Below are 11,399 nucleotides of genomic sequence, written 5' to 3' on the forward strand. Positions count from 1 at the left end.
TGCTGCGTACCCCCGCTAAATCTTTTAAGGGTACGCAGTACCCTGCCGTACCCCTTTACTCCCCCCCCCTCCTATATATGTATATGTATATATATATATATATATCGTGGCTTCAGAATAAAATGTTTTTCCATGTGACATTTTTAAAACAGATTTAAAATCATAATTACCACCAGCTTTCAAAGGAAGGTATGCCTATATTAAGGTATTTACTCTGTATGGCTTTGACTCATTCAACAAATTAGAATATCATTAAAAAGTTAATTTATTCCAGTAAATTCCAATTTACTAAGTGAGAAACATTACATAGATTGCATTCACACAGACTGACATTTGCCATCCTTTATTTCTGTTAATTATGGTGATTTTCCACCTACAGGTCTTAATAACGCAACATTTAAAATTGGGATATTACATCAAGGCAATTTAAAACATTTGGAAATGTGGATTTAATAAAAGGTGTTGTTATACCTGCTGTTATGTCTTGTCTAGAGGAGGTCAGACCATAACATAAAGGTCATGCATCCTCATCAGACCTCAAACAGCCACAATACATGTTTAACAAGTCATCAATGATTTATTTAAAAGATGATCATTTATATGAGATGTTGACACATAAAGATGATTTCACCCTAAAAGCTTCTTTTTCATTAGATATGAATATTGAATATTTACAGGTGTTCACAGAAGTACGATGCAGGTGAAGGTGCTTGTTGAGCAGAGAATGAGGGACAGTTAGAGGCAGCGTCTTTATGCCTGCATACTTTGTATGTTTTGTCTTCTGGATCCACCAATCAGGGAAGGGAACCTGCACACACACATTAACATTTAGGACAAAAACAGCACCTTATGGAAACGGTGGTAGCACAGAAGGATGTTATTTTCAAACTGTACTTTGAATCAAACAAACAAGTCGATAAATAACTGGACATAATGTGCACATTATGTATCATTTCATTCTGAAAACGTACACCAGCACCAAAAGATAGACCAAAAAAATATCTTGGAACAGATCTGCATTCTTGTCTCATGTAGGAAGTAAATTGTCATTCAAACTTAGACTTTGCCAGATTTAGCACATCATTTTAAATTTTACTGTGAGATTGAAAGGCTATAAAGGGGGCAGTTGCTTTGTTCTTTCATACATGTTTGAGGAGCCCTTGAATCTCCCATGGCAACCATTTGGTGGCTCCTAAATGTTTGCTCAAACAAAGTGCCGTCTATTTCCACAAAGTGCGTCTGAAGGAGTAGGAGCTTCTTAAAGAAACGGAGGCAAATTTCAAAATGTCCAGTTGTGAAGTCAAATTTCTTTTAAGTCATGTGTCATATGCTGCATTTTTAGAACAACTGATGACTTGATTACTTGATAATATGCCTGCAAAACATAAAATACACCTCTTTCAAATCATAAATTTGCTAAACAATAAAGAACATTTACTGGATTTTGAAAAATTCACTGTCTGGACAGTAGAGTACATTACATAGTCACTGCTACAGCGTGGATGGGAACGTGCTGAATTATTCATAATGTATTTTAACATGCATTAGCCTGTATCTTATACAGGTCCTTCTCAAAAAATTTGCATATTTTGATAAAGGCCGCCATCAAAGCATCCTGGGCCTCCATAACACCTCAGCAGTGCCACAGGCTGATTGCCTCCATGCCACGCTGCATTGAAGCAGTCATTTCTGCAAAAGGATTCCCGACCAAGTATTGAGTGCATAACTGAACATAACTATTTGAAGGTTGACTTTTTTGGTATTAAAACACTTTTCTTTTTATTGGTCAGATGAAATATGCAAATTTTGTGAGAAATGGATTTTGAGTTTTCATGAGCTGTATGCCAAAATCAGTATTAAAACAATAAAAGACCTGCAATATTTCAGTTGGTGGGCATCCATCCATCCATCCATCCATCCATCCATCCATCCATCCATCCATCCATCCATCCATCCATCCATCCATCCATCCATCCATCCATCCATCCATCCATCCATCCATCCATTTTCTTCCGCTTATCTGGGGTCGGGTCACGGGGGCAGCAGCTTCAGCAGGGAGGCCCAGTCTTCCCTCTCCCCAGTCACTTCTTCCAGCTCCTCCAGGGGAACCCCAAGGCATTCCCAGGCCAGCCGAGAGACATAGTCCCTCCAGCGTGTCCTGGGTCTTCCCCGAGGCCTCCTCCCGGTGGGACGTGCCCGGAACACCTCACCAGGGAGGCGTCCAGGAGGCATCCTGACCAGATGCCCGAGCCACCTCCACTGGCTCCTCTCGATGTGGAGGAGCAGCGGCTCTACTCTGAGTCCCTCCCGGATGACCGAGCTTCTCACCCTATCTCTAAGGGAGAGCCCAACCACCATGCGGAGGAAACACATTTCGGCCACTTGTATCCGTGATCTCGTTCTTTCGGTTATGACCCAAAGGTCATGACCATGGATGAGGGTGGGAACGTAGATCGACCGGTAAATCGAGAGCTTCGCTTTTTGACTCAGCTCTCTCTTCACCACGACGGACCGGTAAAGCGCCCGCTTCACGGCAGACGCTGCCCCAATCCACCTGTCGATCTCCTGCTCACTTCTTCCCTCATTCGTGAACAAGATCCCCAGATACTTAAACTCCTCCACTTGAGGCAGGACGACCCCCCTGACCCAGCTCAAGACCATGGCCTCGGATTTGGAGGCACTGAGCCTCATCCCGGAAGCTTCACACTTGGCCACGAACCGCTCCAGTGAGAGCTGCAGATCACGATCTGATGAAGCCAACAGGACCACATCATCTGCAAAAAGCAGAGATGCGATCCTAAGGCTACCAAAACGGATCCCCTCAACACCTCGGCTGCGCCTAGAAATTCTGTTCATAAAAGTAATGAACAGAATCGGTGACAAAGGGCAGCCTTGGCGGAGTCCAACTCTCACCGGAAACGAGCCCGACTTACTGCTGGCAATGCGGACCAGACTCTGACACCGGTCATACAGGGACCTGACAGCCCGTATCAAAGGGCCCGGTACCCCATACTCCCGGAGAACCCCCCAAAAAGCCCCCATGGGGACACGGTCAAACGCCTTCTCCAAGTCCACAAAACACATGTAGACTGGTTGGGCGAACTCCCATGCACCCTCCAGGACCCCGCTGAGGGTGTAGAGCTGGTCCAGTGTTCCACGACCAGGACGAAAACCACACTGCTCTTCCTGAATCCGAGGTTCGACTATCCAATGGACCCTCCTCTCCAGGACCCCTGAATAGACCTTACCAGGGAGGTTTAAGAGTGTGACCCCCCTGTAGTTGGAGCACACCATCCGGTCCCCCTTTTTAAACAGGGGGACCACCACCCCAGTCTGCCAATCCAGGGAAACTGCCCCCGATGTCCATGCAATATTGCAGAGTCGCGTGAGCCAACACAACCCTACAACATCCAGAGCCTTAAGGAACTCCGGGCGGATCTCATCCACCCCCGGGGCCCTGCCACCGAGGAGCTTTTTGACCACCTCGGCCACCTCATCCCCAGAGACTGGAGAGCCCAACCCAGAGTCCCCAGGCTGAGCTTCCTCAACAGAAGACATGTTGGTGGGATTGAGGAGGTCTTCAAAGTATTCCGCCCACCGGCCCACAACGTCCCGAGTTGAGGTCAGCAGCACACCATCCCCACTATAAACCGTGTTGGTGCTGCACTGCTTCCCCCTCCTGAGACGCCGGATGGTGGACCAGAATCGCCTCGAAGCCGTACGGAAGTCTGTCTCCATGGCCTCTCCAAACTCCTCCCACGCCCGAGTTTTTGCCTCAGCGACCACCCGAGCCACATGCCGCTTCGCCCGCCGGTACCCATCAGCTGCTTCTGGAGTCCCACAGGTCAAAAAGGCCCAATCCAGGGGAACTGCCCCCGATGTCCAATGAATCTAAAGTATATGACAGTTTAATTTTTATCATTACATTATGGAAAATAATGAACTTTATCACAATATGCTAATTTTTTGAGAAGGACCTGTACAAACGCAAGTAAAGTTAAACATCCTTCTTGCTAAATAATAATAATTCCCATTTCTCTACTTTCTCACCACCATTACATGAAAAATAAATAAATAAGAATATAACGAGTATGTTCAGCAGATTACGCTCAGCAGGCTTGAGTGCAGTTAAAGGTATTAGTCTCACTTAGAAACAGCATGTCCAGCCTTTGAGAAACTTTAAAACCAAGAGGGATAAAAGCATTATTTGTCACGGATCTTCTCTTTTTTTCAGTTCCACTTCAGCAGCCATTTGTTGTTGATCCATCATTGACAAAGAAAACCTGGTGGAGATTTCTGATAGGAGCACCTGCAGGATTCAATAACACGGGCTGACAGGTCAGCACACCCCACCGTTCACAAATATCTCCTGGTAAATAAAAACAGAGGCGAGATAAAGCAGCTTAAGCTCTTCAGAGAAACACTCCAGGGGGTGAGAGGAGGTGGAACTAATCTTGTGGTTATGTGGTGGAAGAAGGGGGGGGCTCAGCCAGAGAGAACATCATTCACAGGCCGACAGAGATGACACCGAGATGCGTCGGGAGCAGAGGCTGTGAGACAGGTTTGCAGAGATCAGTCTGGAGGTTTGACCGCGTGACATTTGTTTGTCGGTGGTGTTCCAGTCTTTAGGCCGAAGGCTGAAACGTTGTTCTTTCTTAGTGGTTGCATCATCCTGACTCCCGTTGATGATAGTGAGTGATCCAACACAACAACATCAATCACTCCCTCACTCAAAGCTGGGGCTGCCTTGATATGTTTGAGTGTAGAAGTGGCGGGATCTTATATAAGCAACAACTCCTTTCTTTCTTCACCCACCCTCTCATCATTATCAAAGAATCACGATTCCATCTATTTAATTATGCATAAGAGACTGAAACGGCTCAGAATGATTGATGGGACCACACTGAAACAGATACAATTAGGCATAATTAAATTCCGGATACTCCATGTTGTTTGCCAATTGCTTTTTGGGAGAGGATTTTACTTGCTGAGGGGCTTTGGGGTATCTTACACAAAACTCAAACAAAAAGGCATAATCCCTTTCTTCTTATATTGTGGCCCCATTTATATAAAATGCATTTGCGGATCAAACAGATTGCATTTACAGGAACCCAAAGGAAGGAACAAATTGACAGCTGAGCAGAAGTGATAAATAATTCAGTAACTTTTTGATAGCAGCTTATCAGGTTTTTTTTTTTCAAAAGAGCCCATTCTTTTTGTGTGAACTCCAGTCCTATTAGCATTATTGTTTGAGTTTATGAAGTTTAGGTTTCTGCACCTCTCATGAGACAACACCTTGACCTTGCCTAATGTGCAAGATAACAAACCTGACTGCTAGCTTTTATATAGCAAGGTGCATTGACATTCATGTATTCGTCTCTGGAGGAGTTCAAATGCTGAGGTTTTTGTGAAAATGACCTCATGCCGGGACCAGACAGGATTGGCTGGTGCTTATTCTAATCCAGAGCAACTGAACAAAAGAAAGTAAACAAGCTGAGACAAAGGTATTAGGTAACTCCACTCAAAAAAGGGGCAGACAGAAAAGCAGAAAGGTAAACTGATGCCTATTAGGTGAAACTTCCCTTCAAGCAGATGTACTGCTTCATGTAATGAAATGTAATACATGAGATATTAATGATTGTAATGTGGAGGGCAAGCTTCATGATTTTAAGATTCCAAAGTTGAATCTTACCTGAGAACCTTTTTGCTCTTCAGTTCCCTTGGATTCTTTGGTAAAACTCTGATATTGTTTAATGTAAAAAGTAATATTCTGAGTCTTCAGCTTTAAATGGTATTTTCCATTATGCTATATGTCTTACGTGTTTTGTCATTTTGGCAAATAATAAGTAGTCTGAATACATTAAATGGAAATTCAGACCCATCCATTCTTTTGCAGTGGTATATTTACACCGATAAATAGTAATTTCTATATGTGCATGTGCGACACTGAAAACAACCAAACGGCTATCTTGTTTAAAGATACATTGACCAGCAAAACAAACCAACATTTTGCTGGTCAATGTTGATTTATGATCCTCTGTGTTATTCTCAGGACTACTGCATGAAACATGAAAAACAAGTTTACTTTAGATTCCTTGATAGAGGTCATGGATTTGTTCCCAATACAGTTAATAAATTACAAGATTAATGACATTTAAATGTCAAAGCATTTCCCCTCACCATTATCTGATTTCTGTAATAAAAAAAGTGCAGCTAATTTTTTGAGCGACGGCTCAGTGAGAAGAGTAGATGCTAGTTTCCTCCTGTCGCATAGGTAGGCAATGCACTTAATCCCAAGTTGCCTATCAATCTGGATAGTGTTGTTTGAATGTATGTTTGTTAGTGACTGTGATTTGACGAATGTGGCTCTATACTTCCAGAGACAACATACATTAAGTCCTTTTACCAAATTTCCATGCTGATGGTTCATGTGTTTACAGTACAACTGATGGGAGTTCTTGTTTTTATTGCAAATAAAACAGAAAATTTCAAAAAATAAAAAATAGAATATAATAAAATAAAAAAAGACATAGTGAAACATTTCACTAGTACCTGGAGAGAACGCACCCAGGCACAGGGAGAACATGCAAACTCCATGCAGAAAGACCCCAGGGCAGGAATTGAACCCAAGACCTTCTTGTTGCAAGGCAACAGTGCTACCAACTGCACCACTGTGCAGCCTCAGATGATCATATGATCAAATAAAAAAAAAGAATGTGAAATAATCCTTTTGTCTAGAGCTGAATTATAATGGCCAACTTCTAAAAGTCTCTAAAGGCCAAAACAAGCACAGACGCATTTAAATAATTCCTTGTTTTTTTCCAAATAGTACAGAGTGTTAAGCCTTGTGGAATAATCCATTTCAGGTTTTGACTGCATTTTTCATAAGACTAACAATGAGTTTGAAATAGAATATTTACTTCAGCTGCATTAGCTTGCCACATCGTTCTGACGGGTTTTCTTACTAGGCTTGCAAAATGTTCATTCCTGTCCCAATTTCTTTTACCCGTATTATACCAGAAAAATTATGCCACACAAAGGATTTAAACGTCTTAGGGACATCTTCAAATATTGTAATGTTTTAATATTGCAAGATCTTGTGCCACACAATTGCATTCTCCCTCTAGGACAGAGAGTAGATTATAGAGTAGAGGTGGTCTCAAATCTAAGTCTCACACTCCTAACCCAGGTGGAAAAAAGGTATACTTTAGTATACTTCAAACATACTTAAATTTGTGAAAGTACACTTTAAGTATACTAAATATTAAGTGAACTACCTATAAGTATACCTATCTGAAGTATACTAAAAATACACTTTACCAAATACCAATTTTGAAATTAGAACTATAAACACACTTAAAAATAATTGTACCAAAATACACTTTTAATATGTTAAATAAAAGTATACTTTAAGTGAACAAATTATGAATGAATATGTATGAATTTTTAAGTGCCTTAATAATCTTTTACTATTTATTAAAATTGCATACAATAAAAAAATGATAATCATGATGTAATTTTTAAGAAAGTATCCAATCAATTTTCAGATGTGTGATGTAAAACCTTATAATCAATGGCATTAGCTCCAGTTCATACTCCAGACCAGATGGTGGCGGTATTGCACATTTTCATTTATTTAAAAAAAACCCCACAAAGCGAAGAAAAAACTTGAAGCAGGGAAGATAACAGACCAAATACATAATATAAGAGTAGACCCCGCATTGGCTGCTCCGGCGCAGGAAATACGGCAGCCATCTTGGAACGGTCGTCCCTCCTACTTTGCTCAATCAAAACAGCAGAAGATGCCTCAGTACTGAGGGATATTGTTGTTCGGATCTATGGATTATTGATGTGAGGGCTCCACAGACAACATTTCACAAGTAAGACGGACATATTAATGTGTATATATTGTGAGTGGAATATTACTTTACTGTATTTATATCCACTGGCGAGATACCAGCTAATATTAGCTACAGTGCGTGGTATAATACGGGTTCAGCCCGCTATGAAGGCTAACTGATATTCTGTAAATCAAAAAAAAAAAAGATTATTCTCTAACATTGACTTAGATTATCTGACACAATAGCCTACATTAGAAATGAAACAATGTAACACATATTATAAAACTTATGTGTTATAACATTCACCAGCAAAGTTTACACAGGTGGCAAAGACTATTATTCATATGTAATTCTTTCACTAGTAAGATACATCCCAAATCTTCCGTTTTTGTTTTGAAAGTTTCATAAAGACACGATGTGAGGAAGAAGAGGGAGATATCTATAAAGAGAGACAAATTCACTGCAGCACGGATGAATCTCATATCGGATTTTGGACTCAATCTCAGCTGCTGAATCTCTGAAGCTAGAACTCGTCGGCTGAAAAACATATATATCTATATATATGTATGTATATACATACATATAAACATGTATCCAATATATGACGATGAAGGCTGCTAGGTGTTGTCAGCTGGTGGTAAGTTTGCTTATTAATTATCTTCATTTAATTATAAACAGTGCAGTAAAGATATATAACTTACGTTGGTTTCTTAAATAATTATTTTATCAATTTTATTGTGACTGGTATGATTATTACTATAGTAATCATTCAGCCTCATGTTATAACTGCATGAAGGTTGTTTGTTGCGACTTATACTTTAATTCATAAACTAACCTGGTTTTAATTAAGCTCCATAAGAGAAAGAGACTTTGATATTGTGAGGTGGTTGTTGTTCTAACTTGTTCATCAATGATTTTATCTTCAACATGTTTGCAGTCTAACTAAGCAAATGAAGATGAAAGAGGAAGCCAGAGAAATTGGATGTTAGAAAACCTAAAGACTTTACTGTCTCAGAAGAAGCTCTGACTCCACCAGATCAACAACCAGCTCTGAGGATGAACCTCCACATCGTCTTCATGATGTAAGTTTGTTTTTTCAATGAGGAGCTAGCTATATTTTCAACAACAAAAACTGCTGTGTTACCAACACTAATTGCTTAATAAACATGATTTGATTTGATTTCAATGTAACTGGAAAGAATTTTCTCTTCTTGTTAATCTAACATTTTTTTTATTTGTTGTTGACTTTCAGAGCCCTGTGATGGACTGGTGACCTGTCCAGGGTGAACCCTGCCTCTCATCTGATGACTGCTGGAGATGGGCACCACCAGCCCCCCTCACCACCCTGCAAGGATCAACATGTTCAGATCATGGATGGTAAGATTTTAAGGTAGTTTGTATCCTTAAGGCATGTTCTCCCTGTGCATGCGTGGGTTTTCTCCGGGTACTCCGGTTTCCTCCCACAGTCCAAAAACATGACTGCCAGGTTAATTGGCCTCTCCAAATTGCCCCTAGGTGTGAGTGTGTGTGTGCATGGTTGTTTGTCCTGTGTGTCTCTGTGTTGCCCTGCGACAGACTGGCGACCTGTCCAGGGTGTACACCGCCTCTCGCCCGAAATGTTAGCTGGAGATGGGCACCAGCAACCCTCCCGACCCCACTGAGGGACAAAGGTGCAAGAAAATGGATGGATGGATCCCAATCATCATCAGTTCTTATGATGTCACATACATGGCGAGTCCACAACGTCTTAAAATTGTAAGTTTTTTATTTGCCATTTTTCTGTTCTCTTTAAATACAAATGCTTTCTCTGTTTAATTGCTCTATTGTTCTTTTTTGTAGGATTCTGTAAGGTGCAGTGAACGGGAATGTTCTGTCGTTGATCCTTACTGTCATGTTTTATTGTCACACTTAAATTTTCATGTTCATGTGTTCACTTTTGATGTGTAAACTGATAATTTATGTAAGGTTCATAAAGTTGTGAGTAAAATTGGACAATTTTAAAATGTCGGTAATAAAACAAAATATTTGAATTACCTTGGGCATCTTGTGTAATTAATCTTTCCATGTAATTGTAGCCTAAAACAATGTAAGTACTGCATGTCATGTACAAAATAGGTATGTAGGAATAAAGACTTTCACGAGTAATTAAAATTGTAGTTTATCAATAGCAGGAAATCAAAAATAAAAATTAAGTGTAATTTAAATACATTACTAATATATTAATAGTATATTTAAAATATATTTGAAGTATATTAAATATATATTTTAATATAATTCTGAGACATAATTATTACACTCAAAATATAATAATTATATCAACATATAATAATAAAGCTCTGAAATATATTTAAAAAGTATACTTTAAGTACACTTGAAGTTGTTCCAAAAAAGTATGTATAATATACTAAAATATACTATTAGCTGTAATTTAATACTATTTAAATACTACTAAAGTATACTAAGCACAAAATTAGTTGTTCGAAAATAGTACAGTTTAAGTACACTAAAGTATACTTTTTTTCACCTGGGAAGCCTTGTAGCCAAGAGTCAGAGACGTGTCCTCACTGTGTTTGAAGCTCAATGCTAACAGAAGAGATTATTCTGTGTGCCCAGGATGCTACAGCCATGCACGTCTGAAAGTGTTCCTCAGAACGTTTTGTTAAGTGTTTGCTGCCATGTAGAGGAAGGCCTTTGTATGTTCCAGTAAAACATCAGCTGCCCACAGAACTAAATGGCAGCTGGCCCATAGACAATGTCTCCCTGGACTTCCCAGGAGCCTGACAGGAGAGCTGTTTCAGCCAGCTAATTAAAGAGAGCTGGAGGTCTGCGAAAGGAGAGGACAAGAGGAACACTGGGACAGAGAGCAGGTGGTCAGAGAGGGATTCTGGAGAAGCTCTGAGGGGGCAGAGCAAATGAAGTCCTATGAACTTCAAGTGTTAGAAAGCTGTAAATATTGTGGAAGGAAATATTACATATATTACATCTAAATGTGTTATTAATTGTGCCTGGGATGCTTTTTTGTTATATCTTTTCTACTAATAAACTTGGGTTAATCCCAAATGACAATAAGTTACAATAAATTGGAGAAGCAACATTACCATGGGTTTCAATATAACACGTATTTTTTTTAGATCAGGATTAACACCAATGTTTGACTCAGAGAATTTAGGATCAGCTCTCCTTTTTCTTTAGCTGCTTTTACTTTACTTGTTTGCAAATGCATGAATCACTCTGTTCCCTTGTGTTTCAGTGATTTATGATTATATGGCTTGACGGCAAGGTTTTAAGCAGATACCATTTCAGAATCGCCTTTTTATTCATCTGATACTGTGGCATACATAATGTCCTAATGGGATAGCTAAGCCAGGTTGTCATGGGAATTTTGGAGAATCCAAAAACCTGAACTCATGCACACCATATGGTTGGTACTTCAGGAATTGCCCAATCTCAAGGTCCCACACAAAATTTTGAAATAATTTCTATGAGGAATCCTGGATGAAACTCAGCTCATGTTAGGCAATGCAGATCTGTTGTCTCTTTTCTTCTGCCAAAAATAAA

The 11,399-nt window shown here is 40.0% G+C and overlaps 1 long non-coding RNA gene across 2 annotated transcripts; it reads left to right on the forward strand.

Annotated features, from left to right (window-relative positions):
• Positions 1-7,433: 7,433 nt before the first annotated feature.
• On the forward strand, positions 7,434-9,874 carry LOC145552962 (uncharacterized). 2 transcript variants are annotated; one of them, XR_014089108.1, is made up of 4 exons: positions 7,434-8,478; positions 8,779-8,923; positions 9,094-9,596; positions 9,681-9,874. It is a non-coding gene; the product is annotated as an uncharacterized LOC145552962 (long non-coding RNA). The 2 variants fall into 2 exon arrangements; XR_014089107.1 differs by having other exon boundaries at positions 7,434-8,923.
• The last annotated feature ends 1,525 nt before the right edge of the window (positions 9,875-11,399 follow it).

Source organism: Poecilia reticulata, chromosome 9 (assembly GCF_904066995.2).
Source record: "Poecilia reticulata chromosome 9, P_reticulata-male-v2, whole genome shotgun sequence".
Classification (NCBI taxonomy): domain Eukaryota; kingdom Metazoa; phylum Chordata; class Actinopteri; order Cyprinodontiformes; family Poeciliidae; genus Poecilia; species Poecilia reticulata.